We start from the raw sequence: 6,948 nt of genomic DNA on the forward strand, positions 1-6,948 counted from the left end.
AGGAAGGAAAGAAGAATGGACAGACCTTGGGATATATTTCCTTCAAACTGCCACGAGAACAATGAAGTAACATACTCCCCGGTTTCACACCAGAAAAACACATTTTTTTATGTGCATTGATGTCTATGTAATGTGTGTGATTGGGATTTTATATCCTAAAACCAGTATGAAGCTAACCTTGGGGATAAATTTCAGGAATAATACTTCTATCAGCAGTAGTTGGGCTACTTAACTAATGGCACCCAGCTGAAGTGAATTGCTGCACTTTTGGAGCTGAGAAATTGCAGGGTAAGAGTGAAGTGGATGCCTACTAACAAGTCACACCAAGTCTTCTGTTAGGTGTACCTGTTAACAAAGTGTGAGATGAGAATAAAGAAGCAATTATTTTATTCAGCCAATGTGATGTTTTAAGAACTGAAAATACAACAACATAGCTTACATTCAATGGAGGGAGGCAGATAATAATTATAATTTATCAATGAATTAATAAATGTGTAGTGTTCCAGGTTCTGATGAAGAGCAATGAAGAAAATTAAATCATAGTAAAAGAACAGGTAGGTGTTATTTTTGTTTGGTTGGCTAAAGAAACACTCATTAATAAGGACAAGTATTAGTAGAGACCAGAGAATAATGAGGGAGGAAATCTTACATGTATCTGGTAAAGGTGAGATAGTGAAGTAGCAGCATTAGCAAGAGTTCTGGCGTGGGGGTACTCTTGCCACATTGAAGGAAGAGCAAGGCCATCAGAATATGTAGAACAGTTAGAGAAAGAAGAAAAGTGGCAAAAGTGGCCAGAATGCTTATCATTCTCGGTCTTGGAATTTTATTTTTGAGATAAACAGTTCTCATAAAGAATATGACATCAGTCATTTTCTAAAATATTTTTCTGATCATGTAGATTACAAGGGGGTGGAAAATTAGATTAATTGTAGTCAAAATGGGAGATAATGGTGATTTGGTGTTTTTTTTGTTTTTTGTTTTTTTTTTTTGTGTGTGTGTTTGTGTATGAATGACAGAGGTGGAGCAATACAGAAAATATTCACACCCATCAAATAGAGACTATGTTTTCTTTTTCAAACAAGTACGTCGTATTTATAAAGTGAATCACTTACTGGGAAATTAATTAAATCTCAGTTCTAAAAAGTACAGTGGAAACAGGTAACAATTTTTAACCAAAATGAAATTAAACTTAAAATGAACTATGTTAAACTGGATGAAAAATTTAAGCCACTGAAGACATTTTATGTTCTCTATGTAATTATAAGCTTACTACCTGACAGTGCTTATTAAACTAGGACCCAGCCCTCTTATTTGCCCAGTCACAGAGTAAGGCTGCCAAACAAAGAGGCTTAAAAATTTCTCAGACATGTCAAAGAATAACATTTACTTCTGTCTTGGCCTTATTGTGATTTCTCCTCACACTCCATCTCCCATTATTTTAAAAGCATACATCTTCTTTGGAAGCATATATTTTTGAAGTGTGCATCTATTGGTGAAGCTTTTCTGCTTTCTTTCCTACTTTATTGTCATTGCAGATCACAGTTTGCACATAGGAATCTGAAGCTTGATTGAAGCTCCTCCGCACTAAGAGCAGCACTGGAGCTGCTCTCCCACATGGACTTGCTTGTGTTCTTTAAAGGATAAATTATCAACACTACCTTCTTATAAGGATATAGACATAGTTTCTATACCCTCTGCTCTTTGGTTAATTCTCTGGCCTCAGTCTTTTCTACATTCATTATATTTAGAGATTCCCTCTCTGTGTACTTTAGCTGGCATCAATCTAGGTGCATGAGGGAAGCTCTTTCTCATTTATCACATTTATAGGTTTTCTCTCCTGTGTGAAGTCTCAGATATTGTCTAAGGACAGAATGTGCAGAACAGACTTGTCCACATCAGTGACATTCATGTAATTTCTACCCAGTATAATTTTGCTCATGAATTTTAAAGGACAAATATGATTGAAGGCTGTTGCAAAGAGACTGTACATACACCCCATGAGTCCTCTGATCTGTATCAAGGTTACCATTGGGTTGAAGGCTCCTTTGTATTTAGCACATTTCTTCCTGTGTTCTAAAGACTTTACCATATAGATAAGACTCACATGGTTTCTCTCCGGTGTGACTTTACTCATGTTGCTTGAAAGATTAATGGTTACTTCCACAGTGATTACAGACACAGGTTTTCTCTCCTGTATGAGTTCTCTTTACCAGCAGAGGGAATCCACTTGCAGAACACTATATAGTTTATTTGGAGAAAAAAAATTAATGCCTTAAACACTGGAAATCTATTACTCATAGAGCAGCACTTGTAGGACACATAAGGACTCATACTTTATATAACACTCTCAATGACTCAATAAGGAATGCATTTAATGACACATTCATTCCTCAGTATCGTTCCAAGGATAGAACATTCCTAAAATTAAAATGGAAAAGACAGTAGCTGGAGTTCCCATGAGTATATTCATACTAGGAAGAAACTTTTCAAAGAGTCCTTTAGTACTCAGTTGAGCAAAACACTTAGACTTTATTTGAATAATCTATTATTACAAAAAGATACTAGATAAAAAATATAGTATTTTCAGAAATGTTGAGCCCAGAATTTAGTAATAAGAAATAAAAAATTAAAGATAAATCCACTTCAATAGGTTAATTCTTGTGAAAAACCTGAAGAAAAATGAACAAATTTATATATATACATATTAAATTTTGCTATTAATCTGGGGATGTAGTTCATTTGCCTAGCAAATGCCAGGCCTTTGGTTTAATCCCCAGCATCTCAAAATAAAATCTGCTTTCATTTTCTTAAATTCTGCTTTTTAAAATTGTTCACTTTAATAATTTACAAGAAATGTTTGACAACCTTTGGGGTAAAAAAAAAATAAGTTTAGTATAGTTTTCTCAAAATCATTGAGGATGAGAGACTCTCACATTCCTACATTATATGTCTTTGCTTTGTGGAACCACTCAGGATATTTGGACTCTATGTTGTAAGGTTCATATTAATTTTTAAACTTATTTTCATTTCCAGTTGTATATCACAGCTTTTTCATTTTAAGATTCTTTATTTCCATATGTTTCATTGCTAGCTTTTCAGGAGATTTATATGGATAATACATCTACTTTTCCTGAACAAACAGATGATGAGTTGACTAAACAATGAAATTTCAAATCATGATATTTTCTAGTAGAAATAACTTAATTTTTCAACAAATAAACTGTTCAAGGAAATTCAATGGGAGAGTTATCATGTATACAATTTGTGAATGTATTTGGGATCCTGATTTGAACAAACTAAAAGTAAATATATAAGCTGGCAAAAATTTATACTCTGAGCTATTGAATGATAGTATTTTTATCATAAGTATTCATTTTTAGGTAATTTGCAGTTACATTTTCAAAAAAGATGTTTTATATTTTATAATATACATTGAAGAGTTTATAGATGTAGTGATGCATTATTTTGGAAATGCTAACAAGCTTGTGGGTGGGAGAGTGGGTGGAGATACAGAGGAAACCAGGTAGCAATAAGTAAAAAAATGGTGAACCTGGGAATGGGGATATTTGGGTTTATAGATAAATCTCCCTATTTTTGTATAGATTTAAAAATGTCTTTAATGGAACAAGATACAAAATGGACTGTTCATTTTTTCCTATAACCATGAAAGAAAGAGCTAGAAATACAGCTTTGTTGGCAAGCAAAGTGCTATTTATTCAATATTTCCAGCCAGAAGGTGTGTTGGATTCCTTTTGATTAAATTTCAATATATCTCCTACATCTATGTCTTGATATTTTAAAATTAATGTTGTTTTGTTACATGCAAAGTTATTTTTAGCTTTGAAAATTTTCTTCTATTAAATGTTTTAATGTCATTTTTGTTTAATTTGTACTGGTTTATTCAAGACTTCTGTTGTTTTCCATGTCATATCTTTTTTTTTCTGCTCAGTTAAAGGTTTATTATTATATGCATTCTGAGATCAATAAAACTCAGTTTTCTGTCATACAGTTTCTGTGCTTAATTACTTTTAAAACATTTAAGATTTTGCCATGACTTCAGAGTCTTACCTGCTCACTGATCTCTTTAAATTTGATTGCCTCTCAATTTCATTTTAATACTGTCTTGTCTTGTCTTTTCTTTCCTATATAGTCTGTTTTCTTCCTTTGTCAAAAGGACAAAGAAAATAGAGTTTGCAATTTCCTGACCTATATTATTTTTTCAAGAATATGTATTTGGATGTTTACAGCAACTTTTTTTCATAACTGCCCAAATTTTGAAATAACCACAATGTTCTTTGGTGATGGATGAATACACTGTGGCATATCCTGACAAGGAAATATTTTCCAGGGCTAAAAAGAAATGACCTATCAAGCCATAAAAGAAATGGGTGGGGGAAACTTAAATAAAAATTACTAAGTGAAAGAAGGCAATCTGAAAGAGTATATACTGGATGATGCCAACTTTAGGACATTCTGGAAAAGGCAAATCTATGGAGATAGCAAAACAATCATTGGTTGCCAGAGGTTGGGAGGAGGAAGGGATGAACATGTGGGGCACAGATGATTTTTTGGACAGTGAAAATGTTGTGCATAATATAATGGTGAATATTTGTCACGGCATATTTGTCTACATCCATAAAATATTCTACACTATGAGTGAGCCCTAATATAATATATGGACTTTGAATGATAATGATGCACTATCATAGGTTTATTAATTTTTACCTATATTACACTCTGTTTTAAGATGTTAATAATGGAGGAGGCTATGCATCTGTAGGGGCAGGATATAGGAAGACTATCTTGTGCTTAATTTTTCTGTTAACCTAAAATTTCCTTAAAACATAAAGTCTATTTAAAAATGTTTTCCTCCATCTTTAAAAAATGTTTTTATTAGTGCATTATAATTATACATAATATCAGGGTTCTTTTTGACATAGTCATACATGCATAGAATATAATTCGCTCTGTCTCTTGAATATTTTATGCTCTGTTGTATTGTAAAATCTTTTTACAGTTTCTTCTTTGATTTTTTTTCTTTTAAAAGTGGCAAGCATATCTTATGCCTGGTGTTTCTCCACAAAAAAAATGGGCAAGGGGATTCTGCTTAGGCTTCCTCATTTTCTACTTGCATGCTGTTAGGGAAATTCTTTTAAAGCCCAGACCAGAGGGCTTTCTTCTAATGTCCTGCCTAGTGACTAAGGGGAGGGGAGCTGCTAGGGCAATGAATGATCACAGTAGGCCAACTTCAGCTCTGAAAACTTTCTCTTGTCTTTGTAGAAATGTCTGGGTCAGTGGCTATACTTGTTGAGACTCAGCCTTCTTCCAGGTGTATCAATCGTTTTATTTCTTTTAATAAATCTTACTAATTTTCAGTCAACAAAACCTCCCACTCAGCATCAGAATACCACTCTTCCAGATCTACACCTACTGGTGTCTTGATTCAGTTTCATCTTGGCAGTAGACTATGGTGCCAACTCCTTGCCATCATCATTACTGCAGGCTTTCTGATCCTTTGCTAATCTGAGTTCCCAGTCCCGGTGCTCCCACAGTATGCAGGATTCACATGACTGCAGAGGGTCCTATGTAGCCTTTGTGTGATCAGTGTCAGGGTTCACTCCTCCATGTCCATGTCCAGGAAGGTTTATGTTCTTCAAGATACCCACTGGGTAGTTCCTCTGAGACAATCCTCCTGGCTAGTCACTGAAGAGAAGATCCTTCTTTATTCATGTCCCATCTACCTTGATTCATGTAAAAGCACATTGAGTGAGCAGTAGTTTTATGACTTTATTCTCTAGTTGTCAGTGTTGTGTTGAAGATTTCTCCCTCTTTGTATATTTTCTAGATATTTTATTGGAATACAGGCAGTTGAACCCCCTAGAAAATTCTCAAGCTAGCTTCTTTTTCTAGAAGATTGAAAAAATTTCTGATAATAATTTTAAGTGGTCTGAAAGAGCAGTATCCTTTGCCCCTCGTTTCTTTACATGTATCCTAATGACCTGAACTGGCTTTGGGCTATTTGCATGCTTGCACCTCTACCAGAGCAAATAGGATGCTGCAAATGATGTAGATTTATTATCCCAAAGGAGTCTCAATAGACAACCAGATAAGATATCCAATTATTGTAAAAATATGACTAAGAACTAATATTCTAAAAGCAAAAAAAAAAAAAAAGTTCTACTTGAAGGAAGTACCTCCAACACTAAATTGAATCATAACACTGTATAGAAGGTTAACCCACTTAGCTATTCAGACATGCATTTTTGCAATTTAATTAGTCCTGAAGAATTCATCAAGAAGTTATATTACTTTAAAATCAAAACTCTCATGCATCCATTATTGACACTTTTCTATGATGGGTGATTGGTAAAATTGCTTTGAAATTTTGCCAGGCTAACATTATTAGAGCAATGCTCCATGGAAAAGAATTGCAGGGACTTGATTTTCCCATTTGCTTAAGTGTGTGTTGAAGATTTTTTTTTTTTTTTTTTTTTTTTTGGTGAAAGTTATTTACTCCTGATCATTTGCTCCCTCACCTTCCTCTATGTAAAGGTGAGGTGATTAGCTATTCAACATAGACTCTTTGCTTTTCATTTCCAGTGCAGATAATTAATTGTACTGTCCACTTAATTGACTATCAATGCACCTACATTCTCCCTAGGCAGTAGTGTAAAGGACACAATGGTTTCATGCCAAAGAAGTATCTCTGTTGTTTAAATATCATCAAAATTGTAAGAAATAATAAGGAAGGTTGCCTGAAGGATAAGCAGTTCATTTCTCCTGTCCCCTAAATTCTATCCTTGCTTTACGCAGACTATCAATAAGCAGCACTCTTACACTGCATTCTCCAAATTACAGGTTAGGTGTATGTCATCACTTTGCTACAAGGAAAACTGGAATGATGACAATGCGGAATCCGATATTATTCTCACCCAAACTGGGAAATAT

Source organism: Marmota flaviventris, chromosome 11 (genome assembly GCF_047511675.1).
Source record: "Marmota flaviventris isolate mMarFla1 chromosome 11, mMarFla1.hap1, whole genome shotgun sequence".
NCBI classification, from domain to species: domain Eukaryota; kingdom Metazoa; phylum Chordata; class Mammalia; order Rodentia; family Sciuridae; genus Marmota; species Marmota flaviventris.